Consider the following 27,929-nt stretch of genomic DNA (forward strand, 5'->3'; position numbering starts at 1 on the left):
CTGGATTATCAGGCTACTAATTGAGGAAGGAAAGACTAGGAGAGAGGCTCCAGGAACACGAACTTTCTTACTGTCGGAGCCTATAAATGCTAATGAGCCTCGACTGCCAACGAGACTGAAGCACAATACATGACATTGCCATAGAGACTTATCAACTGCAGACCTCTACCTGAGTGTGCCAAAGGGGCAGAACCCAGGGAACAGAGTCACTGACCAGGAAGAGGGAGAGAAAAGAAAAAGCAAGAAGATAACCTCTCAAAATTAAGAATAATCCGCAGACTTTATAACCTATCCCATTTTATTATATTTGTTCGTTTGTTTCTTTTATTTTCTTCTCGATTTTTTTTTTTCCTTTTTCCCACCTCCAATTTGGTCGTTTAACTCTCTGCCGGTCTTACTTTCTCCTCTCCTTGAACTACACCACCGATAAGTGTTACATCTCCCATTATCTTTTCTTTCCTCTTCCTTTCTCTCTATGAGGGTTGCACTCCAAAACCCTTAACTATCTCTCTCTCTCTCCTCTTTTTTCTTCTTTTAGTGGTTCCCTCTTTTTTTTTCTCTCTCTCTTTCTTTTCTCCCTCTATATTAGTTTCTTCCTTTCTCCTTTACATTTCCTCTCATTCAAACCTCAATAATGAACAAATTATCTTATCTGGGAATCAAACTTATGTTTGTGGCATTTTGGGGAGTTTTTACTTCACCTTTTTAACTCACTAGCAGTGCTCCCATCCCTGGCTCTCCATTTTATCTAGTTCTTGTTCCACTAAATACAATAGTAATTTTTTAATTTGTCCCCCCATTTTCCTGTTTCCCTCTTATTCCTCTCATCATAACTCTTAGTCAACCAACACCTAAAAGCAAATAATTTTATTCTTGACCCAAATTTTTTCCTTATTTGCTTTTTGTGGGTCCATACCCCCTTTTTATCTCTTTTTTTTTTTTTGCCCCTTTACTACTTCTCCCCAAATCAGGCCCTCCAGTACAGGCATTGTTTGTTCTATTTAGTACAATATAATTCACAGTTCACCACAAGATTTTCTCAAGAAAGAGGGGAGAGGAGAGGAAGAAAGGGGGGGGGATAATTTCCTTTTTTAATTTTTAATTTTATTTCATTTTTCTTTATTTCATTATTAATTTTTTTTAAAAAAAACAACTCTTCGATTTTTTAAAATTTTTTAAACTTTTTATTTTTTATTAAATCTCATTAATACTATCAACAAAACCACCCTCAGATGCCATTAAGGAAGAGAAAATCAAATATCATGGATACAAAAGAAAGAGAGGTAACACAGATAGATGAGGAAAAATCTACGAAGAAAAAATTTAATATATTGGAAACCTTAGAGTTAAACGACAGAGAATTTAAAATAGGAATCCTAAAAATACTCAGAGATATACAAGAAAACACAGAAAGGCAATTTAGGGAGCTCAGAAAACAACTCAATGAACACAAAGAATATATTTCCAAGGAAATTGAAACTATAAAAGCAAATCAAACAGAGATGAAAAATTCAATACACGAACTGAAAAACGAGGTAACAAGCTTAGCTAATAGAACAGGCCAGATAGAAGGTAGGATTAGTGAAATAGAAGACAAGCAACTTGAGGTACAAAGAGAGAAGAAGAAAGAGACTCAAAAATGAAAAAAAATGAGATAGCCCTACAGGAATTATCTGACTCCATCAAAAAGAATAACATAAGAATAATAGGTATATCAGAGGGAGAAGAGAGAGAAAATGGAATGGAGAACATACTCAAACAAATAATAGATGAGAACTTCCCAAGCCTGTGGAAAGAACTAAAGCCTCAAATTCAAGAAGCAAACAGAACTCCAAGTTTTCTTAACCCCAACAAACCTATTCCAAGGCACATCATAATGAAATTGGCACAAACCAATGGCAAAGAAAAAATTCTCAAGGCAGCCAGGGAAAAGAAGAATACAACATATAAAGGAAGGGCCATTAGATTATCATCCGATTTCTCAACAGAAACTCTACAAGCTAGAAGAGAGTGGACTCCAATATTTAAAGTCCTGAAAGAGAGAAACTTTCAGCCACAAATACTATACCCATCAAAGCTATCCTTCAAATATGAAGAAGAAATAAAAACATTCACAGATACAGAAAAGATGAGGGAATTTATCATCAGAAAACCTCCACTCCAGGAATTACTAAAGGGGGTTCTCCAATCAGATACAAAGAACAACAAAAAAAAAACAAAGCCACAAGTAAAAGCTCCAAGAAGAACACAATAAAACCAAATTAAAATTGTGACAACAACAAAAAGAAAGGGGGAGGAGAGGATGGAGATTAACAGTAGCAAAGGACGATGGGAGTGCAAAAGTACTCACAAAATAGTGCACTACAATGAACAGGGTAGGAACCCTTTTCATTACTTAAAGGTAACCACCATTGAAAAACCACCACAGAAGCACATGATTTAAAAAAAATAGCGGCCCTGGCTGGTTGGCTCAGCGGTAGAGCGTCGGCCTGGCATGTGGGGGACCCGGGTTCGATTCCCAGCCAGGGCACATTGGAGAAGTGCCCATTTGCTTCTCTACCCCCACCTCCTCCTTCCTCTCTGTCTCTCTCTTCCCCTTCCGCAGCCAAGGCTCCATTGGAACAAAGATGGCCCGGGCACTGGGGATGGCTCCTTGGCCTCTGCCCCAGGCGCTCGAGGGGCTCTAGTCGTGGCAGAGCGACGCCCCGGAGGCGCAGAGCATCGCCCCCTGGTGGGCAGAGCGTTGCCCCTGGTGGGTGTGCCGGGTGGATCTCAGTCAGGCGCATGCAGGAGTCTGTCTGACTGTCTCTCTCCGTTTCCAGCTTCAGAAAAATACAAAAAAAAAAAAAAAAAAAAGATAGCAACAGAGAAAAGATATATATGGAATATAACCAAATAAAAACAAAAGATACAAAGATGAAAGAGAAGGATCAAACAAGATACAAACCTAACAGAAAGCAATTTATAAAATGGCAATAGGGAACTCACAAGTGTCAATAATTACAATAAATGTAAATGGATTAAACTCACCAATAAAAAGGCACAGAGTAGCAGAATGGATGAAAAAAGAAAATCCAACTGTATGCTGCCTACAAGAAACTCATCTAAGTAACAAGGATAAAAACAAATTCAAAGTGAAAGGCTGGAAAACAATACTCCAAGCAAATAACATCCAAAAAAAAGCAGGCGTAGCAATACTCATATCTGATAATGCTGATTACAAGACAGCAAAAGTACTCAGAGACAAAAATGGCCATTTCATAATGGCTAAGGGGACACTGAATCAAGAAGACATAACAATTCTTAATATATATGCACCAAACCAAGGAGCACCAAAATATATAAAACAGCTACTTATTGACCTTATAACAAAAACTGACAAAAATACAATCATACTTGGAGACCTCAATACACTGCTGACGGCTCTAGATCGGTCATCCAAACAGAGAATCAACAAATATATAGTGGCCTTAAACAAAACACTAGAGCATCTGGATATGATAGACATCTACAGGACATTTCATCCCAAAGTGACTGAGTATACATTTTTCTCCAGTGTACATGGATCATTCTCAAGAATTGACCATATGTTGGGCCACAAAAACAACATCAGAAAATTCAGAAAAATCGAAGTTGTACCAAGCATATTTTCTGATCATAAAGCCTTGAAACTAGAATTCAACTGCAAAAAAGAGGAAAAAAATTCCACAAAAATGTGGAAACTAAACAACATACCTTTAAAAAATGAATGGGTCAAAGAAGAAATAAGTGCAGAGATCAAAAGATATATACAGACTAATGAAAATGACAATACGACATATCAGAATCTATGAGATGCAGCAAAAGCAGTGATAAGAGGGAAGTTCATATCACTCCAGGCATATATGAACAAACAAGAGAGAGCCCAAGTGAACCACTTAACTTCACACCTTAAGGAACTAGAAAAAGAAGAACAAAGACAACCCAAAACCAGCCGAAGAAAGGAGATAATAAAAATCAGAGCAGAAATAAATGAAATAGAGAACAGAAAAACTATAGAAAAAATTAATAGAACAAGGAGCTGGTTCTTTGAAAAGATCAACAAAATTGACAAACCCTTGGCAAAACTTACCAAGGAAAAAAGAGAAAGAAATCATATAAACAAAATCCAAAATGAAAGAGGAGAAATCACCACGGACACCATAGATATACAAAGAATTATTGTAGAATACTATGAAAAACTTTATGCCACTAAATTCAACAACCTGGAAGAAATGGATAAATTCCTAGAACAATACAACCTTCCTAGACTGAGTCAAGAAGAAGCAGAAAGCCTAAACAGACCTACTAGTAGAGGAGAAATAGAAAAAACCATTAAAAACCTCCCTAAAAATAAAATTCCAGGCCCTGACAGCTATACCAGCAAATTTTATCAAACATTCAAAGAAGACTTGGTTCCTATTCTACTCAAAGTCTTCCAAAAAATTGAAGAAGAAGCAATACTTCCAAACACATTTTATGAGGCCAACATAACCCTCATACCAAAACCAGGCAAGGATGGCACAAAAAAAGAAAACTACAGACCAATATCTCTAATGAATACAGATGCTAAAATACTAAACAAAATACTAGCAAATCGAATACAACAACATATTAAAAAAATAATACATCATGATCAAGTGGGATTCATCCCAGAATCTCAAGGATGGTTCAACATATGTAAAACGGTTAACGTAATACACCATGTCAACAAAACAAAGACCATAAACCACATGATCTTATCAATAGATGCAGAAAAGGCTTTCGATAAAATACAACACAATTTTATGTTTAAGACTCTCAACAAAATGGGTATAGAAGGAAAATATCTCAACATGATAAAGGCCATATATGATAAACCATCAGCTAACATCATATTAAATGGCACTAAACTGAAGGCTTTCCCCCTTAAATCAGGAACGAGACAGGGTTGTCCACTCTCTCCACTCTTATTTAATGTGGTACTAGAGGTTCTAGCCAGAGCAATCAGATAAGACAAAGAAATAAAAGGCATCCATATCGGAAAAGAAGAAGTAAAGGTATCACTTTGTGCAGATGATATGATCCTATACATCAAAAACCCCAAAGAATCCACAAAAAGACTACTAGAAACAATAAGCCAATACAGTAAGGTCGCAGGATACAAAATTAACATACAGAGGTCAATAGCCTTTCTATATGCCAACAATGAAACATTTGAGAACGAACTCAAAAGAATAATCCCCTTCACGATTGCAACAACAACAAAAAGTACCTAGGAATAAACACAACAAAGAATGTAAAGGACTTATACAATGAAAACTATAAACCATTGTTATGGGAAATCAAAAAAGATATAATGAAATGGAAGAATATTCCTTGTTCTTGGTTAGGAAGAATAAATATAATCAAGGTGGCCATATTACCCAAAGCAATATACAAATTTAATGCAATTCCCATCAAAATTCCAATGACATTTTTTAAAGAAATGGAGCAAAAAATCATCAGATTTATATGGAACTATAAAAAGCCTTGAATAGGCCTTGGCCGGTTGGCTCAGCGGTAGAGCGGTAGAGTGTCGGCCTGGCGTGCGGGGGACCCGGGTTCGATTCCCGGTCAGGGCACATAGGAGAGGCGCCGATTTGCTTCTCCACCCCCCCCCCCTTCCTCTCTGTCTCTTTCTCCCCCTCCCGCAGCCGAGCCTCCATTGGAGCAAAGATGGCCCGGGCGCTGGGGATGGCTCCTTGGCCTCTGCCCCAGGCGCTAGAGTGGCTCTGGTCGTGACAGAGCGACGCCCCCTGGTGGGCGTGCCGGGTGGATCCTGGTCGGGCGCATGCGGGAGTCTGTCTGACTGTCTCTCCCCGTTTCCAGCTTTAGAGAAATACAAACAAACAAACAAACAAACAAACCTCTGAATAGCCAAAGCAACCCTAAAGAAAAAGAATGAAGCTGGGGGCATTACAATATCTGACTTCAAACTCTATTATAGGGCCACGACAATCAAAACAGCATGGTATTGGCAGAAAAATAGACACTCAGACCAATGGAACAGAATAGAAAACCCAGAAATAAAACCACATATATATAGTCAAATACTTTTTGATAAAGGGGCCAAAAACACACAATGGAGAAAAGAAAGCCTCTTCAATAAATGGTGCTGGGAAAACTGGAAAGCCAGATGCAAAAGAATGAAACTGGACTATAGTTTGTCCCCCTGTACTAAAATTAATTCAGAATGGATCAAAGATCTAAACATAAGACTTGAAACAATTAAGTACATAGAAGAAGACATAGGTACTCAACTCATGGACCTGGGTTTTAAAGAGCATTTTATGAATTTGACTCCAAAGGCAAGAGAAGTGAAGGCAAAAATTAATGAATGGGACTACATCAGACTAAGAAGTTTTTGCTCAGCAAGAGAAACTGATAACAAAATAAACAGACAGCCAACTAAATGGGAAATGATATTTTCAAACAGCAGCTCAGATAAGGGCCTAATATCCAAAATATACAAAGAACTCATAAAACTCAACAACAAACAAACAAACAATCCAATAAAAAAATGGGAAGAGGATAATGAACAGACACTTCTCCCAGGAAGAAATACAAATGGCCAACAGATATATGAAAAGATGCTCATCTTTAGTTATTAGAGAAATGCAAATCAAAATGGCAATGAGATACCAGCTCACACCTGTTAGATTAGCTATTATTAACAAGACAGGTAATAGTAAATGTTGGAGAGGCTGTGGAGAAAAAGGAACCCTCATACACTGTTGGTGGGAATGTAAAGTAGTACAACCATTATGGAAGAAAATATGGTGGCTCCTCAAAAAACTGAAAATAGAACTACCTTATGACCCAGCAATCCCTCTACTGGGTATATATCCCAAAAACTCAGAAACATTGATACGTAAAGACACATGCAGCCCCATGTTCATTGCAGCATTGTTCACAGTGGCGAGGACATGGAAACAACCAAAAAGCCCATCAACAGATGACTGGATAAAGAAGATGTGGCACATATACACTATGGAATACTACTCAGCCATAAGAAATGATGACATCAGATCATTTACAGCAAAATGGTGGGATCTTGGTAACATTATACGAAGTGAAATAAGTAAATCAGAAAAAACCAGGAACTGCATTATTCCATACGTAGGGGGGACATAAAAGTGAAACTAAGAGACATTGATAAGAGTGTGGTGGTTACGGGGGGGGGGGAGGGGGGAATGGGAGAGGGAAAGGGGGAGGGGGAGGGGCACAAAGAAAACTAGATAGAAGGTGACAGAGGACAATCTGACTTTGGGTGATGGGTATGCAACATAATTGAACGACAAGATAACCTAGACATGTTATCTTTGAATATATGTATCCTGATTTATTGATGTCACTCCATTAAAAAAATAATTAAAATTAAAAAAAAATCTAGAAAATTTTACAGGAAACCAAGAGTATTCAAAATGCTCTAGCAGACTACACCAACTCTCCGTTATGTGAATTACTCTGAAAAGCTTTTCCTGTTAAAATTGGGAAGTTTTTAAAAAAGGAAAGAGAATTTTAAATATTGTTGTCAACTTTTGGGAAAGGTTACCTACATTTTCTTGCCATCTGTTGTTCTGAGAAGCTATGCTGTAAAATTTTATCTTCTTTTAATGAATATTCATTAACTGAAAATGGAAATCTATTTAAGCTTTATTTTTATTCAAAATAGTATCATCACATAATTTAGTATTTTTTTCATGCCTTCATATCTTCTTCCATCTCTATTTGTAAAATAGATAATTCATGTACCTAAATCTCTACATATAATTTAAAAATTTTTAAGCTGTGATTAAAATGTAAATAACAGCCTGACCAGGTGGTGGCACAGTGGATAGAGCGTCGGACTGGGATGCGGAAGGACCCAGGTTCGAGACCCCGAGGTCGCCAGCTTGAGCGCGGGCTCATCTGGCTTGCGCAAAGAGCTCACCAGCTTAGACCCAAGGTCGCTGGCTCCAGCAGGGGGTTACTCGGTCTGCTGAAGGCCCGCGGTTAAGGCACATGTGAGAAAGCAATCAATGAACAACTAAGAAGTCGCAATGCGCAACGAGAAACTGATGATTGATGCTTCTCATCTCTCTCCATTCCTGTCTGTCTGTCCCTATCGCTGCCTCTGTAAAAAAAAAAAAAATGTAAATAACATAAAATTAACCATTTTAACTTTTTCATTAAGCACATTCACAATGTTGTGTAACCATTGCTGGTATCTATTTCCAGAACATTTTCATCAGCCCCAAAAGAAACTATGTACCCATTAAGCCAAAGCATTTTCCTTACCCCTTAGCTCAGGGGTCTCAAACTCGCGGCCCGCCGAACAATTTTGTGCGGCCTGCAGACTAATCCACGAAGTTCAAAATATTAGCTCCTGGAAACCTCTCTTCTACTTTCTGTCTCTGTGAACTTGTGTACATTCTTTAAGTGTAATCACATAATACTTGACATTCTGTATTTCCTTATTTCACTTAATGTAATGTTTTCAAGGTTCATTCATGTTGTATCTTATATCAGTACTGCATTCCTTTTTTATGGCTAAATAATGTTTCATTGTATATTTATAGCAGTTTGTTTATTCATTTATCTGTTGATAAGTGTTTCAGTTGTTTCTACTTTTTGGCTATGCTGACTAATGTGCTATGAACTGTGGTGTCTAAGAATCTGAGTTTCCATTTTCAATTCCTTTGGGTACCTATCTAAGAGTGAAGTGGGATTGCAGGGTCACATGGTAATTCTATATTTGACTTCTTGAGAAACTGCCAATTGTTTTCCACAGAGGATGCATCATTTTACACTCCTATCAGCAATGCACTTGGTTCCGATTTCTTGACTTCCTTGCCAAATATTTCATGTGCCATTTGTATATCCTCTTTGGAGAAATGTGTTTTACAGCACCATTTGTATTTTGTCCATTTAAATTTTAAGTAGGTCTTTTTTTGAGTTGTAGGTTTTTTTTATATATTCTGGATATTAAACTCTCATTAGACATATTATTTGCAAACATTTCTGTTTCTTTGATGTGTCTTTTCATTCTCTTTATAATGTCTTTTAATCACAAAAGTTTTTAACATTGATGAAATTCTACTTACCTATTTTTTATTTTGGTGCTTGTACTTGTGATGTCATCTAACAGAAACCACTGACAAATACAAGGTCATGAAGATTTTCTCCTATGTTTTTTTTTCAATGAGTGTTATATCCTTAGCTCTGGAAGTTTAGGTCTTTGGTCCATTTTGACTTAATTTTTGTATATAGCGTGAAGTATGGTCTCAATTTCATTCTTTTACATGTAGGTGTGCAGTTTTAGAGCACCATTTGTTGAGAAGACTGTGTCTTCTCCTTGAATGGTCTTGGCAACCTTGTAGAGAAACCATTGACTATATATCAGGGTTTACATCTGGGCTGTCTATGCTATTCCATTAGTCCATATGCCTACTCTAGGTCAGTACAACATTGTTTTGATCACTGTAGCTTTGTAATAAGTTTTAAAATCTGAAAGATTGAGTCCTCCAACTTTGTTTTTCCTTTTCAAGAATGTTTTGGCCATTCAGAGTCCCTTGAAATTCCATATGAATTTTAGAATAGGTTTTTCTATCTCTGCAACAAATGCTATCAAGATTTTGATAGGGAATGAATTAAATCTATAAGTTCTTTTGGGCAGTATTATCATCTTAATGATATTGCCTTCCATGAATATGAATATGGGATATCTGTCCACTTACCTATATTTTAGTAAAGTTTTGTAGGTTTCCACATACAAGTTTTTATTTTTTATTTTATTTATTTTACAGAGACAGAGTCAGAGAGAGGGATAAATAGGGACAGATAGACAGGAACGGAGAGAGATGAGAAGCATCAATCATTAGTTTTTCGTTGCAATATCTTAGTTGTTCATTGATTGCTTTCTAATATGTTTCTTGACCATGGGCCTTCAGCAGACCGAGTAACTTCTTGGTCAAGCCAGCGACCTTGAGTCCAAGCTGGTGAGCTTTGCTCAAACCAGATGAGCCTGCGCTCAAGCTGGCGACCTCGGGGTCTCGAACCCGGGTCCTCCGAATTCCAGTCCGATGCTCTATCCACTTTGCCACTGCCTGGTCAGACCACATACAAGTTTTTATCCTGTTTGATTAAATATTCCTATTTTTATTTTTTTGAGCTATTGCAAATGGAATTAATTTTGATTTTGGGTTGCTCATTACTAGTATACTATGTACAATTATATGCCTTGTCACTTTACCTTATATCATAACCGATTTTTCTAGGGTGTTTTAATATATTAATTTATATTCTTTTTTTTTTTTTTTTTTTATAAATTGTTATTTTTTTTTAATTTTTTATTTATTCATTTTAGAAAGGAGGGGGGGGAGAGAGAGAGAGACAGACAGACAGACAGAGAAGGGGGGAGGAGCTGGAAGCATCAACTCCCATATGTGCCTTGACCAAGCAGGCCCAGGGTTTCGAACCGGCGACCTCAGCATTTCCAGGTTGACGCTTTATCCACTGCGCCACCACAGGTCAGGCCAATTTATATTCTTAATGGTTCCAAAACTATCTAGTAAGCTAGTATGCCATAATTTAATTACACTGCATAAGCAGTAATAAACATTTAGGATGTTATAAAAATTTTTTTTTTAGACAGAGAGAGAGACAGGGACAGACAGACAGGAAGGAAGAAAGATGAGAAGCATCAACTCAGAGTTGCAGCACCTTAGTTGTTCATTGACTGCTTTCTTACGTGCCTTGACCTGGGGCTCCAGCTGAGCCAATGACCCCTACCTCAAGCCAGTGACCTTGGGCTCAAGACAGCAACCTTGGGATTCAAGCCAGCAAGCAACCTTTGGGCTCAAGCCAGCGACCATGGGTCATGTCTATGATCCCATGCTCAAGCTGGTGAGACAGTGCTCAAGCCAGATGAGACTGGGCTCAAGCTGGCGACCTTGGGGTTTCGAACCTGGGTCCTCAGTGTCCCAGGCTGATACTCTATCCAGTGCACCACCACCTGGTCAGGCATATTTTTAATTTAATATTTTCTTTGTTCAGTTTTTTGTAAAAACATTAAGATGTACTAGGTTAAAGGATATGAGTAATGATCTTGACACACTGACCAAAGTTCTTTTCTAAAGAATTTTATTAAATTATATACCCAAATCAATCTTCTTTTTTGGTTTGTTTATTTGTATTTGCTCTTTTTTCCTAACCAAATACAAAATGTTTATTAGTATAGGGATAAACAGCACTATCAGTATTATCAGGTCCCCAATTTGGCACACACTTCTTCAAAAATATATTCTAATGTTGGATATGCAAAAACTGAACAATCACAACAAAACGGGCAGGTATCTACAGTATTATAAGGATTAGGGAATGTGGGAGGGAGTATTTTATTACACAGAAAAGATATTATAAAATTACAAACTACTTTGACCTTAAAACATTCTTTAACAATAGCTTTCTAGCTTGCTCAGGTGATGGTGCAGTATATAGAGCATCACCCTGGGATGCCGAGGACCCAGGTTCAAAACTCCAAGGTTGCTGGTACAAGCACGGGCTCATCTGGCTGGAATGAAGGGTTGCCAGCTTGAATGAGGGATCATAGACATGACTCAATGGTCACTGGCTTAAGCCCAAAGGTCACTGGCCTGAAGCCCAAGGTTGCTGGCTTGAGCAAGGGGTCACTGGCTCAGCTGGAGCTCCCTGGAATGAGAAGGCATGTATGGGAAAACAATCAATGAAAAACTAAAGTGTTGCAACTACGAGTTGATGCTTCTCATCTCTTTTTCTTCCTGTCTGTCAGTCCCCTGCCTCTAGGAAATAAAAAAAAAAGATCTCTAGCCTTTTGCATGTTTAAACATTTCCCCCCCTCTTTCCTTTATAATCCTTAACAAGTTCAACTGAGGCTAAAAACTTGCTTCTCTGGAGCAAGAAATGATTTATATATATATTTTTCTCAAATAAAGTACATTTACAAGATCAACATTTAAAAAATTAAGATCTAAACATATTTATTTTAGCACTGCAACTTTTTGGTTTTCTGCTCACATTAAAAAGAAAGAAAAGAGTGACTGAAAGCAAATCTAGAGAACAGCAGGATGAGTGTGAGGAAGGTGCGGTGGAAGGCGAAGAGAACTGGGGGGGGGGCGTGCGGAGGGGACAATCTAGAGAACAGCAGGATGAGTGTGGGGAAGGTGCAGTGGAAGGCGAAGAGAACTGGGGGGTGTGGGGAGGGGACAATCTAGAGAACAGCAGGATGAGTGTGGGGAAGGTGCAGTGGAAGGCGAAGAGAACTGGGGGGGGCGTAGGGAGGGGACAATCTAGAGAACAGCAGGATGAGTGTGGGGAAGGTGCAGTGGAAGGCGAAGAGAACTGGGGGGCGTGGGGAGGGGACAATCTAGAGAACAGCAGGATGAGTGTGGGGAAGGTGCAGTGGAAGGCGAAGAGAACTGGGGGGGGCGTGGGGAGGGGACAATCTAGAGAACAGCAGGATGAGTGTGGGGAAGGTGCAGTGGAAGGCGAAGAGAACTGGGGGGCGTGGGGAGGGGACAATCTAGAGAACAGCAGGATGAGTGTGGGGAAGGTGCAGCGGAAGGCGAAGAGAACTGGGGGGCGTGGGGAGGGGACAATCTAGAGAACAGCAGGATGAATATGGGGAAGGTGCGATGGAAGGCGAAGTGAACTGGAGGGGCGTGGGGAGGGGACAATCTAGAGAACAGGATGAGTGTGGGGAAGGTGTGATGGAAGGCGAAGTGAACTGGGGGGGGCGTGGGGAGGGGACAATCTAGAGAACAGCAGGATGAGCGTGGGGAAGGTGCGGTGGAAGGCGAAGAGAACTGGGGGGGCGTGGGGAGGGGACAATCTAGAGAACAGCAGGATGAGTGTGGGGAAGGTGCAGTGGAAGGTGAAGAGAACTGGGGGGGCGTGGGGAGGGGACAATCTAGAGAACAGCAGGATGAGTGTGGGGAAGGTGCAGTGGAAGGCGAAGAGAACTGGGGGGGGCGTGGGGAGGGGACAATCTAGAGAACAGCAGGATGAGTGTGGGGAAGGTGCGGTGGAAGGCGAAGAGAACTGGGGGGGTGTGGGGAGGGGACAATCTAGAGAACAGCAGGATGAGTGTGGGGAAGGTGCGGTGGAAGGCGAAGAGAACTGGGTGGGTGTGGGGAGGGGACAATCTAGAGAACAGCAGGATGAGTGTGGGGAAGGTGCGGTGGAAGGCGAAGAGAACTGGGTGGGTGTGGGGAGGGGACAATCTAGAGAACAGCAGGATGAGTGTGGGGAAGGTGCGGTGGAAGGCGAAGAGAACTGGGGTGGCGTGGGGAGGGGAGAAGCAACCAGTGAGCGCACACCTCAATGGAACAACTAACTGGAACGAGTTAATGCTTTTCTCTCTCTCCTTCCCTCCCTTCCCTCCTCTCTCAAATCAGTGGAAAAAGAAAAGAAACTCAATCATGAGGTCCAGATGGGTGAGCAGAAAAGTGAAGACAAGAGGTGACTGACCTACTGTTACAGAGTATGTACTTGCAGTTTGAGAACTACTTTGTAAAAGTTATATAAATTATTCTTCTGAAATTTTCTTTTGGATATATATATATATATATATATATATATATATATATTAGGTATAGTCCAGAAAAAAATACCTCAAAGGAAATAAATAGTGAAAGAAAAGATTTATTTTTACAGATACAATTCATTAGAGTGAAAGCAGAGCCATAAAGAAAGAAAAAACATGAATATTTTCTATAGTTTTGGTATTAGCATCTTTTTTCCTTGCTTTGGTAATTATTCTTTAAAATCTACCACAATGTCATTGGAATCTTATTACTCTACTAAGTTATTTTATGAACATTCAAATAATGCAGCTTGACAAAAATAAGACGAAATTCCACTTACCTGTATAACCAGTTTCACTAGTTAATTAAATCAAACAATTGCCTTGACTTTGTTTTCACAGAACTGACACTAACTGAATGAACTGAACTGACAAGTTGCTTTGTATTTCAAAGTGCAGAATAGTCTGAGTGTGTTTGTGTGGCTGTGTACATATGTGGGGTGGAAGAGAAGCCAGGTAGGATGGACTAGGGCATTTAGAAATTGTAGTTAGCTGTGGTCTAGAATGAGCTGTTGAAAACATATCAAGTCTAATTTCAATTGCATAAAAATGTAACAGCAGTCATTAGTCTTAATTTAGTTCAATTTTTTCATTACAGCAATTATATATATTAGGTTTTAATATTATAAACAAAATTAAGAGCCAAAAGCTATAATTCAAAAGGTGTCTTTAATATATAACCTACAAATGTTTCCTCCTCTGGATAATAGAAACTAGAATAGTACTATTGGTTTTAAAGATATGTTTCTTTATAAACTTGTTTGTGGGCTTCTAAATCCCCAACATATATTTTAATTCCTCAGAAAAAAAAGTACGTATTTCTCAATGAAAAGTGATAATTTCTAAATATATCTTAACAATTTAATTTCTTGAAATATGATTTTAAAAAGTCTTTCAGTAACTATAATATTTAAAATGTTTCACAATCACTCACTTTGCTTATTGTTGTAATCTTTTCCTTATAGGAAAGCTTTAGTAATTAATGACTCAGGAATCATATACGTAATAAATGACTCAGGTCTAAACCCATGAAACAACACTTTATAGAACTGTTAGTCCTCTTTTGTTTTAAGAGCACTGTACATATGATTCAGAGAAACGCAATATCTGAGTATAACATGACTATGCATTTTGAGTCAAATGCTAATTTAACTTATTCTTATAAAGTTTCTCTTAAAATTTAAAAAATGTAATGGTGACTATATTTTGTTGTGTTTGTCTTAAATGGGAAACTTTTTTCTTCTGGAGTTTATTTTGAAAGAAATTCCTATAAATGAAACTCTTTTTTGCCAGGGACAAAATGAGTTCTGTTGAATGGAATTTTTTTTTTTCTGTGACAGAGACAGAGAGAAAGATGGAGAGAGGGACAGACAGGAAGGGAGAGAGATGAGAAGCATCAATTCTTTGCTGTGGCACTTTAGTTGTTCATTGATTATTTTCTCATATGTACCTTCACTGGAGAGGTTACAGCAGACTGAGTGACCCCTTGCTCAAGCCAGCGACCTTGGGCTCAAGCTGGTGACCCTTGCTCAAACCAGATGAGCCCGTTCTCAAGCTGGTGACCTCGGGGCCTCGAACCTGGGTCCTCTGCGTCCCAGTCTGATGCTCTGTCCATTGCGCCACTGCCTGGTCAGGCTGTTGAATGGAATTTAACACTGAGTTGCTTTCTGGGTATAGAATATATACAAGTAACATTTTCCAGTACTGGTGGTGGTCTGTGCTACAAAAACCCACACATCCTTGCCTAATCTTTTTGATTGTGCCATGAAATGTAAAATGCCTATTTGAGATCCAATATGGGGCAACACTTTGGTATTACTCTGTTCTCAATCTAAAGTAGCATTTCTCTAACCTAGCTAATCAGTAGAGCCACTGTGGAAAATGGTGTACACACACACACATACACACCCCAGTAATTTTGGGGCTCATCCCCAGTTCTACTGAAACAAACTTTCTCAGATGTCTTAGGTCATGATGAGCAGTCAGATTTGAAAAGGATAGCTTTGGTGATCCTGGACTTGCTGAAGGCCATTCCAACTATACTGCTCACAAGCATTAGGGGATATTTTATAGCTTCATATTCAGTTTGAAATATCCCTTAATTTTTGTGAGCAGTATATTTTAGTAGGTTTAACAGCACTGTACACAAAACATCTTATATCCTAAATTTACCATCCTCCTCACTAAAACTGGTTTCTTCTCTAGTGTCCCTATATGGCTCATAGTATCTTCCTCTTTAACAGGGGTTAATATTTAAATGGTACAATTCAACCAGTTAGAATGACAGTCCTTGCACCAGAGCAGGATTCTGAGAAACTCTGCTAGGTCAGGTATTGCTTCTTTGTTGCTAGATGGCAGAGAAGCCTGGGGTTCTCTGAAGAGGGACTGGGACACATGGGACTGCGGTGGTAGAATGACACTCGGGCTTAGCGAAGCAGCTATTTACCACTGTTTTTGCAAATATTTTATTATTTTAATAACCAAGAGCAAGTGCATGCTAGTTTATTATCAGCCCTGCTCTGGTCCTCAGATTCTCACACATGGTCCAGATAATGAGATATTCGTGACAGTAGGATGTTAATATATGTGAAAGTAATCAGCATGGAAGTGATGGGTATAAAGGTTTGTAGAGCATAACTTATTTTTTTTAATGTGGCCCTGGATCACTTTTATTAGAGCTACAGAAGGGCTTATTGAAAATTCAGATAACTGGACTTTATTCTAGATCTGCTTAATCACAATCTCAGTGGGCAGTATCTAGTAACCTACATTTTAAGCAAGAAGCTAAGGTACTTCTCATACTAATATCTGAGAATCACTGTTTCTCTTGCAAAAAATAAACAAAACAAAACAAAAAAAACCCCTGAATTTCGGCCCTGGCCGGTTGGCTCTGTGGTAGAGCATTGGCCTGGCGTGCAGGAATCCTGGGTTCGATTCCTGGCCAGGGCACACAGGAGAAGCGCCCATCTGCTTCTCCACCCCTCCCCCTCTCCTTCCTCTCTGTCTCTCTCTTCCCCTCCTGCAGCCAAAGCTCCATTGGAGCAAAGTTGGCCTGGGTACTGAGGATGGCTTCATGGCCTCTGCCTCAGGCGCTAGAATGGCCCTGGTTGCAACAGAACAACGCCCCTGGTGGGCAGAGCATCGCCCCCTGGTGGGCATGCCGGGTGGATCTTGGTCGGGCGCATGCGGGAGTCTGTCTGACTGCCTCCCCGTTTCCAACTTCAGAAAAATACAAAAAAATAAAAATAAAAATAAACCCCTGAATTTATTGGTATAACATTAGTTAATAAAATTGTTTCAAAAGTACAACTCCATAATACACCATCCGTAAATACTGCATCATGTGTTCACAACCCCAAGTCAAGTCTCCTTCTGTCACTACCCCCTTATTCTCTTCTACCTTCCCGAGAGACAGAGAGACAGACAGGAACAAACACACAGGAAGGGAGAGAGATGAGAAGCATCAATTATTCATTGTGGCATCTTAGTTGTTCATTGATTGCTTTCTCATATGCGTCTTTATGGGGGGGGGCTGGAGGGCACAGCTACAGCAGAGCGAGTGACCCCTTGCAAACTAGAGTTCAAGCCAGCTACCTTGGGCTCAAGTCAGTGAGCTTGGGCTTCAAGCCAGTGACCTTTGTGCTCAAGCCAGCGGCCTTGGGTCAAGTCTCTGATCCCACACTCAAGCTGGTGGGCCTGACCTCAAGTCGGATGAGCCTGTGCTCAAGATGGTGACCCTGCTGTTTCGAACCTGGGTCCTCTGTGTCCCAGTCTGATGCTCTATCCACTGCACTGCCACTTGGTCAGGGAGTGTTTTGAGTTTCTTTGGATACATTTCCCAGAAGTAGAACTGCTGGGTCATAAGGCAGTTACATTTTTAATTTTTTGAGGAAACAGTACCTTGTTTTCCACAGTGGCCGCATCAGTCTGCATTCTAACAACAGTGCATGAGGGTCCCTTTTCTCTTCATCTTCCCCAGTACACACACACATTTTTTTTAAAGGACCAAAGGGGCAGAGGAGAAAAAGAGAAGAAATCCTTAGGAAAAGGGATTCAGGGGAAGTAAATTTAGACGACATATTGTAATAAGGAAAAGATAGAGATGATGGATGGATTGATGATTTGGGGTGTGGGAGTGTTCTGCAATCAAGAAAATGGTAAGTATAATAGATATAGAAAAATAAAGACACTGGACAACAGGAATGAGCATCTGGTTGATGTTCAACATAAATTTGTAATGCTTCTAAGCACAAAAAGTAGATTTCCATAAGAATTTTTTAACACATTACCACAAAACTCAAGGTTTTCCTCTTCCTTTCTCCTATTAAATATTTATAGAGTAACTACCAGGTTGTAAGATACTATGATAAACATAGGAACTGTCAAGAAAAGCCTGATGGATGAATTTGGCAACATAGCTAGCTACAGTGCCAGTCAATGCAGCATTCAGATGGATAAGGTACAGGATTGGTTAAGAAGAAAAGCACAGCCAGGAGGAGCTTGACAGATTAGAACAATACAAAGATTTTATGAGTCTGGGACTTATAACGAGGCCTAATTAAGCATACATTTATGGGAATGAAAGAACTAGGAGAGCTGGAAGGACTGAGAGAGCTGGAAGGACAGGAGATTAAGTAGCAAAAGAATGTAATCTTCAAGTTCAAGTGTTTTAAATTTCTTTCCCCCTCAAAGCTACCCTTGAGAAATTAATTTTCATGTGACTCAGTGGTATAACAATGCTGATGGGGGTGGGTGGGAAGAGCAGTGTGATTTGTAATAGCTCTTAAATGAAAAATTTATAGACACTGATGCATTATTAAGGCACAATCAGTTAGGTAAACAGTTTAAACAAAGATTTTATTTGATGTGTGAACAGGATATAATTTAGAAGTAAATCATTGTTTTACCTACTTCCGTGGTGGTTGGCATTCAGTATAAACACACACACACACACACACACACAAATATATATAGATATAAAAAGCAAAATAGAGAAGCACAATACATATATTATTCTGCATTTTTACTTTTTTTAAAAAAATTATCAATATAGTATGAATGCTTTTTAAAGTTAGCACATATAGATCTACTTTACTGCACCCATGCATCTTAAAGTCTCTCTTAAATCTAGCAGTTTCACGTTTGCAACAAATTACCTGAATTCCATTAGGTGACTTTTAAGAACTAAGTGCCTTTAGTTCCAGGCAACTAAACCTTGCCATTTGGTCAGTTGAGATTGTGCATGTATCATTTTCTAGATAAGTTTTTTGAAATAAGCTAGCTGTAACAGGTAAGTGCTTATACTGGAAGACAAAGCCTTTGCGAACAAGGCTGAACATGTGAAGAGTGCAAGTCCATGCCTGCTTTCCTATCAGTGGTTGAATGTAGTGGGAGTTTGATAAATGTTTACTAAATGACTGGAGAGAGGTAGAGCAAGAACTTAGCTTTAAGGAGGCTAAGGATAACTAATTCTTGTTGGCAGTAATGTGACATGCTTTATGAGTTAGCCTAGATCTTTTACTGTTTAGTAAACTGCACGTCAACACTCTTAACTAACTTGGGGATTTCTTGAGAATTAAGTGGGCACATACATAAACAAATACAAAAAAGAATCCAATTAGTTTTTTCTCTTATACTGGACCAACTAATGAAGCAATGATCTGAAGACACTGGATATCAAGCAATGAAGGACAATGACCCCTGAGACATAGTTCATACAGCAAAGTACTGAAGAAAAGAGAGCTGTACAGAAAAAAGAACTCTGAAATTTACAGACAGCTGTCCTTGAGTATTCACCTCGTCACCAAACAATGCATATGTGTAAGGAAACTATCAGCGACTGAGAGAATCACTGAAAATATTGGAAAGAACAATTCCCAATGAACATATGGGCCAGTAAGAGTACCTATTCCCATCAGACAAAATACAAAGCCTATGAATTTATAGGACATGGGGTGGAGTACTTAAAGGGCTTTGGTCTCAGTAGTAGAAGAAAAGTTAGCCTGAAGATAAACTCGTCTTTGCTTATAAAAGCTTAAAAGCAAGACTTGAAATGATGTTTTCCAAGAAATTTAGCCATGTTTGAGACCTAAGCTTATACAGATTATAAGACTCCAAAAATGATTTAGCTCTAATATAAAATTCACAATGTCTGGCATCAAGTAAAGAAGGAGGACAATATGATACATAATGAGGTCAACCTGGGGTAATGCTCCAACTACATAGTACTGTGAAAACAAAGTGTGCTCTCTAGATGAAGAGCTTGATGTACCCCTGCTTATTAAATCTTATCAATTAAAAAAGATACATAATGAAATAAGTCAATTTAATTGAAAGCAATCAAGAAATAACAAAATAATATAGTAGACAAGGATAACAAAGCAGTTATTGAAACTATATTTCATATGCTCAAGAAAAAAAATTTAAACAGGTTAAGTAGAGACGTAGAAGATACCAAAAAGACCCAAAATGAACTTCTAATGCTAGAGACTACAATCTCCGAGATGAAAAACATACTGGATTGAATTAATAGTAGATTATACATTGGAGAAGAGCAGGTTAGTGGACTTGGAGAATTAGTAAAATAAATTATACAAAAAAATTGCAAAAAAAAAGTTTAAAAACCCCACAACAATATCTGATATGACATGTACAGGAAGTCTGAGAGAACCCATGTACAGGAAACATGAAGAAAAACTTATCAAGCCACATTATATTCATATTGCTTAAAGCTAGTGAAAAAAAATCTCAAAAAGCAGCTTGAGAAATAAGACACATTATTTAGAGAAGAACAAAGATAAAGATGACAGCATATTGCTTGGTAAAAACAACATAAACTAAAGGACAGTGAAGTAACAACTTTTGAGTACTAAAAAAGATAGAAAAGAAAAAAAAAGTCAAACTTGAATTCTTTGCCCAGGAAAAATATATAGGTATGTCAAAAACAAAGACGAACTCAGCAATTCCACCGTTGACATTGCTGGTGGGAATAGAAAATGGTGAAGTTGCTGTGGGAAACAATTTGTAGTTTCTCAAAAAACAGAATTGCCATGTTACCTAGCAATTCTACTTCTTAGGTATACATTCATAAAAACTGAAAACAGGTGGTTAGGCAAAAGCTTATACACAAATGTTCATGACAGCACTATTCATAATAGCCAAATATTGGAAATAACCTAAATGTCCATCAGAGAATGAGGAGATAAACAAAATGTATTGTGTCTGTACAATGGAATACTATTTAGTCATAAAAAGGAATTAACTACTGATAGATGGTAGACTATAAGTAAACCTTGGAAACATTATGCTAAGTGAAAGAAGCCAGACACAGAAGGTCACATTGTATAATTCCATTTATATGAAAAATAAGTAGAGATAGAAAGCATGTTAGTGGTTGCTGGGGGCTAGAAGAAGGGGAGAATAACAAGTGACTGTTTAATGGGAACAGGGTTTCCTTCTGGGTAATAGATAATGTTCTGTAATCATGTAAAAAGCCAATGAATCGTTCAATTTCAAATGGTTAAAAAGGTGACCCTTCAAATGCATGCAGTTTATTGGGCCTTAGTAATAAAATTGAGAAATATATTTTAATCTTGACTTCTGTGTGTGTGTGTGTGTGTGTGTGTGTGTGTGTGTGTGTGTGTGTCAGAGACAGAGAGAGGGACAGATAGGGACAGGAAGGGAGAGAAATGAGAAGCATCAATTCTTCGTTGTGGCATCTTAGTTGTTCACTGATTGCTTTCTCATATGTGCCTTGACTGGGGGCTACAGTAGACTGAGTGACCCCTTGCTCAAGCCAGCAACCTTGGGCTCAAGCTGGTGAACCTTGCTCAAACCAGATGAGCCCGTGCTCAAGCTGGCGACCTCAGAGTTTCAAACCTGGGTCCTCCACGTCCCAGTCCGACGCTCTATCCACTGTGCTACCACCTGGTCAGGCTTGATTTTTGTTTAGGAATACTCAGAAATGTAGAAACAAAAAATAACAAAAAAAGGTGAAATAACTTTTTATAACATACAGAAGTAAACAGAATTCACCACCAGCAGATCTGCTCCATTGTATTGTTAAAAGAAGTACATCAACCAGAAGCAATAATGATAACAGATGAAGATTGTATCTACACAAAAGCATAAGGAAAACCAGACAGGGTAACCATTTTGTCATATACATATGTATATGACACCATATGCAACCACTCTAATAACAAAGGGTTACAGCCAATAAGCCAACAATGATAATAGAATGATAAAATATATTCAATTAATACAAAAGAAAGCAGAGAAAGAAAGGAAGAAAGAAGAGATGGAATAAATAGAAAACCAATATCAAGATAACAGACTTAAAAATAATCCTATCAGTATACACACTAAAATGTAAATATTTGGAAAACCCCACTTAACAGTCATATTTTGTCAGAGTTGATAAAAAAGCAAGATCTAAAAACAGCAAAGCTCTAACTGTACACATTGCCTACAGAATAATTAGGCATTAACAGGTTAAAAGTTGAATAAAGGATGGAAAAACATACCAAGATAACACTAGTCAAAAGATATAAAACTTTTACACTAAAAACTTAAAATAAAAACACTACTAAGAGAACTTACCATCTAAAGAAATGGAAAGATATACTGGGTTCATGGGGAGAGAATATTCAATATTTTTAGTATGTCGATTCTCCTCCTTTCATCCATAGATTTCAAGGCAATTCCAATCAAATTCAAAGCCATTTTTGTTTTTTGTAGAAAAGATTATACAAGTCATAGACAGAATAAAGCTACAGTAATCAAGATGGTGTAGTATTGATACAAAAACAAAGAAATAACTGGTACAGAACAGAGTCCAGTAACAGAATCTCCCATACGTGACTGATTAATGTTCAACAAGGGCCTTTTCTGCAAATGATACTAGAACAATTTGGTTTCAATATGTAAATAAATGAATTTCAATCTACAGTTTGCACAGTATACAAAATTTAAATTGGATCACAGGCTTACAACTATGAAAGATCTAGAAGAAATCATAGACAAAAACCTTGTGATTCTGGGTTTAAAAAGATATTTTAATAAAGACACAACCCATAAAAGAATGAACTGAAAAACTGGAGTTGATAAAAGCTCCTGCTCTTCAAAAAACATCGTTAAGAGATAAAAAATACAAGCAAAGAGTGGGAGAAAAAATTTTTAGATCATATATCTAATAAGAGGCTTATTAGATATGCTAAATTAAATACCTAAAATCTGTAAATAATGCTCAAAACTTAATAAAGAAATAAACAATCTGATAAAATGGACAAAAGACTTGAAAAAACACTTCCCCCAACAGGAAAATCAGAGGGCAAAGAAGAACATAAAAAGATGCTCAACATCATAAGTCATTAGGGAAATGAGAATTAAAACCATGAGATACCCTTACACTCCCATTACAACGGCTAAAATGTGAAAGGCTGACCTGAGCATCTCTTTGCAAGGATGTAGAGGAATTAGAACTTCCATACGCTGATGGTAGAAATACAAAATGCTACGAACATCAGGTAAACAGTTTGAAAGTTTCTTAAAATCTTAGTCACCTACTATATATATAATTCAGCTACTCTATTCCAAGGTTATTTACCCAAGAGATACAAATGCATATATTCATACAAAGTTTTGCACATGGTAACCATATCATCTTTATTTATAATAAGCAAAAACTAGAAACAACCCAAATATCTATTAACAGATGAATGGATGAAAAACTGTATATCTCTACAATGGAATGTTAATCAGCAATGAAAAGGAATGAACTATGGATGAATCTTGAAATAATTACACAGACTAAAAGAAGACACAAAAGGTGTGTGTATGTATAAAAAGCATGTAATGATTCTATTTATATAAAAGTCTAGGAAATTAAATACATCTATAAGTGACAGAAGGGAAGTCAGTGGTTACTTGAAGAACAGGATATAGGTAGGGAGGTTTAGGAGGCAGAAGTCCGAATGAGCACAGGGACTTTTGGGGAGATGCATGTGTTCACCATCTTCATTTTAATGATAGTTTCAAGGATATACACGTCAAAAGTTAGCATCTGTACACTTTGAATGTGTGCAGTTCATTCTATGTTCCTTATGTTTTGTTTTGCATTCAGTGAGAGGAGGGGAGGCAGAGACAGACTCCCACATGCACCCTTACTGGGATCCACCTGGCAAGCCCACTAGGGGGCGATGTTATGGCCATCTGAGGCAGTGCTCCATTGCTCAGCAACCAAGCTCTTCTTTAGCACCTGAGGTGGAGGCCATCGAGTCATCCTCAGCACCCGAGGCCAACTCGCTTTAACTGAGTCATGGCTGCAGGAGAAGAGACAGAGAAAGAGACGGAGAGAGAGAGGGAGAGAGAGAAAGAAAGAGAGAGAAGAAGAAGAAGAAGGAGGAGGAGGAGGAGGAGGAGGAGGAGATGGTCACTTCTCCTGTGTGCCCTGACTGGGAATTGAACCCAGGACATCCACACAACAGGCTGATGCTCTACCACTGAGCCAACCGGCCAGGGCCCACTATGTCTTAATAAAACTACTATAAAAGGAGTATTTGTGCCTTACCAGGTGGTGGTGCAGTAGATAATGTCAACCTGGGATGCTGAGGACCCAGGTTAGAAACTCCAACATTGTAGGCTTGTGTGTGGGATCAGACATGACCTCATGGTTGCTGCCTCAAGCCCCCCAGTCAAGGTGCATAAGAGAAGCAATCAATGAACAACTAAAGTGCTACAACTACTAGTTGATGCTTCTCATCTCTCTCCCTTCCTGTCTGTCTCTGTCTGTGTGTCTCTCCCGCTTAAAAAAAAAAAAGGAATATTTGTTTTTATTTTGAGTACTTTTTAACATTTTCATTTTGGCTATTTAAGTAAAACTTCAGACATATTCTGAAGCATATAACTTAATGGTAATTCTAACAATAATTGAGTTTCATCTGTGTTTTATTATCCAAAACTGCAAGCTAGTTTAAATATTTTAATCTGCTTGCCTGACCCGTGGTGGTGCAGTGGATAGAGCATCAACCTGGAATGCTGACGTCACCAGTTTGAAACCCCAGGCTTGCCCAGTCAAGGCATATAAGAGAAGCAACTACTATGGGCTGATGCCTCCTGCCCCCCCCCCACCCTCTCTCTCCTTTCTCTAAAAATCAATAAATAAAATCTTTAAAAAAATTTAACCTGTTCAAAAGAATACGAATCCCGAGGCTATTGTTAGAGAAGCAATCTAATACAGACATAGTTCAGAGTTATTGTGAGTTTGGGTCCAGACCAGAGCAACATAATAAATCAATTATTGCAATAAAGCAAGCTACAATTTTTTTTTGGTTTCCTAGTGTATATAAACACTTACACTATACTGTATTAAGTGTGTGATAGCAGTATGTGTAAAAATACAATGCACAAATTTTAATTAAAAATACTTTATTGCTAAGAAATGCTAACCATGATCTGAGCCTTCAATGGGTCATAATCCTTTTTTAGGTGGAGGGTCTTGCCTCAATGTTGATGGCTGCTGACTACTAAGACAACTTTCCTTTCTTTCCCTCCCTTCCTCCTTCCTTCCTTCTTTCTTTTCTTTTCTTTCTCTCTCTCTCTTTCTTTCCTTCCTTCCTTTCTTTTCTTTTTTTTTCTCTCCCTCCCTCCTTCCTTCCCTCTCTCTTCATTCTTTCTCCCCTTCCTTCCTTCCTTCCTTCCTTCCTTCCTTCCTTCCTTCCTTCCTTCCTTCCTTCCTTCCTTCCTTCCTTCCTATCCTCCTTCCCTTCCTTTCTTCCTTCATTTCTCCCTTTCCTTTCTCTCCTTTTCTTTCTTTCCTTCCTGCCTTTCTCTTTCTTTATTTCTTTCTCTTTCTCTTCTTCCCTCCCTTCCTCTCTCCTTTTCTTCCTTGCTTCCTCTTTCTTTCTTTCCCTCTCTCCCTTCCTTCTTTTGGAGAGAAAGAGATGAAGAAAGAGAAAAAGAGAGGAACAGACAGGGACAGACAGGAAGGGAGATGAGAAGCATGAACTCATAGTTGTGGCACCTTAGTTGTTCCTTGATTGCTTTCTCATGTGTGCCTTGACCAAGGGGCTGCAGCCAAGCCAGTGACTCCTTGCTTAAGCCAGCAACTTTGGGCTTGAGCCAGTGACCTTTGGGCTCAAGCCAGTGACCATGGGGTCATGGCTCTGATCCTATACTCAAGCTGGGGACCCCACGCTCAAGCTGTTGAGCCATGCTTTAAGCTAGTGACCTTCAGGTTTCGAACCTGGGTCTTCAGTGTCCCAGGCCAACACTTTATGCACTGCACTACTGCCCAGTCAGGCTAATATCTTAAAATAAGACAGCAATGAAGGTTGCCACATCAATTGACTATTTCTTTCACAATTAATCTCTCTGTAGCATGTGATGCTGTTTGATAGCATTTTACTTACAGCATAACTTTAAAAATCGGGAGTCAAGCCTTTCAAACCCTATTGCTTATCAACTAAGTTTGTGTAATATTTTAAATCTTGTCATTTCAACAATCTTCACAGCATTTTTTTTTTTTATTTAAAAAAATTTTTTTTTTTTTACTTTTTTTTATTTATTCATTTTAGAGAGGAGAGAGAGAGAGACAGAGAGAGAGAGGAGAGAGAGACAGGGGGGAGGAGCTGGAAGCATCAACTCCCATATGTGCCTTGACCAGGCAAGCCCAGGGTTTCGAACTGGTGACCTCAGCATTTCCAGGTCTACGCTTTATCCACTGCGCCACCACAGGTCAGGCACAGCATTTTCACTAGAAGTAGATTTTACCTCAGAAAACCACTTTACTTGCTCATCCACAAGAGCAACTTCTTATCTGCTCAGGTTTTATCATGTGATTGTAGCAATTCAGTCACATCTTCAGGCTCGACTTCTAATTCGAGTTCTCTTGCTATCTCCACATCTGCACTTACTTCCTCCACTGAAGTCTCAAAATCCCTCAAAGTCATCCCTGAGAAATGGAATAAACTTCTTCCAAACTGCTGTTAATGTTGATATTGTTTCACCTCTTCCCATAAATAATAACTGTTCTTTATGGCATCTAGCATGTTGAATCCTCTCCAGAGTTCTCAATTTACTTTCCCAGATCTGAGGAATCACTCCGTATGGCAGCTATAGCCTTATGAAATGTATTTCTTAAATAATAAGACTTGGAAGTCGAAATTACTCCTTGATCCTTGTGCAGAATGAATATTGTGTTCACAGGCATGAAGACAACAGTGATCTATTTGTACATCTCTATCAGAGCTCTCTGATGGCAAGGTATACTGTCAACAGTAGTAATATATATGAGATATGATATATATATATATATATATATATATCCCTTGACCATATGTCCCTTGACAAGGCAAGCCTGGGGTTTTGAACCTGTGACCTTTATCCCACTGCACCACCACAGATCAGGCAATAGTAGTAATATTTTTTTTAAATTTATTTTTAGTGGCAGAGACAGAGAAAGGGACAGATAGGGACAGATAGACAGGAAGGGAGAGAGATGAGAAAAATCAGTTCTTCGTTGCGGTTCCTTAGTTGTTCATTGATTTCTCATATGTGCCTTGACCTGGGGGGCTACAGCAGACTGAGTGACCCCTTGCTCGAGCCAGTGACTTTGGGCTCAAGCTGGTGAGCCTTGCTTAAACCAGATGAGCCCGCACTCAAGCTGGCGACCTCGGGGTCTCAAACCTGGATCCTCTGCGTTTCAGTCTGGTGCTCTATCCACTGTGCCACTGCCTGGTCAGGCAATAGTAGTAATATTTTGAAATGAATTTTTTTTTTCCTGAGCAGTAAGTCTCAACAGTGGACTTAAAATATTCAGTAAACCATATTGTAAATAGATGCTGTCATTCAGATTTTGTTGTTCCATTTATAGAACAAGACAGAGGAGATTTAGCATAATTCTTAAGGGCTCTAGGATTTCTTTAATGGTACATGAGCATTAGCTTCAACTTAAAGTTATCGATTGCATTAGCCCCTAACAAGAGAATCAGCCTATCCTTTAAGGCAGGCATTGACTTCTTGTTTCTAGCTATGAAAAGTCCTAGATGGCACTCTTCTAACATAAGGCTGTTTCATCTATATTGAAAATCTTCTGGTTACTGTCACCTTAGCTTTAACTTCTGGATAACTTACTGTAGCTTCTATATCAGCACTTGCTGTTTCACCTAGCACTTTTACGTTACAGAGATGATTACTTTCCTTAGAGCAAATGAACCAAACTTTGCTAGCTTCAAACATTTCTTCTGCAGCTTCCTTGCCCTTCTTAGCCTTCACGGAATTGAAGAGA

At 38.7% G+C, this 27,929-nt stretch overlaps 1 protein-coding gene and 1 non-coding gene across 5 annotated transcripts in view; both read right to left on the reverse strand.

Annotated features, from left to right (window-relative positions):
- Window positions 1–27,929, reverse strand: part of PIBF1 (progesterone immunomodulatory binding factor 1) — a 238,431-nt gene that overhangs the window by 61,958 nt on the left and 148,544 nt on the right. The gene's annotated exons all lie outside the window — the stretch shown is intronic.
- Window positions 24,089–24,164, reverse strand: TRNAN-GUU (transfer RNA asparagine (anticodon GUU)). The gene has a single exon. It is a non-coding gene; the product is annotated as a tRNA-Asn (tRNA).

This window comes from Saccopteryx bilineata, chromosome 6, assembly GCF_036850765.1.
Source record: "Saccopteryx bilineata isolate mSacBil1 chromosome 6, mSacBil1_pri_phased_curated, whole genome shotgun sequence".
NCBI lineage: Eukaryota > Metazoa > Chordata > Mammalia > Chiroptera > Emballonuridae > Saccopteryx > Saccopteryx bilineata.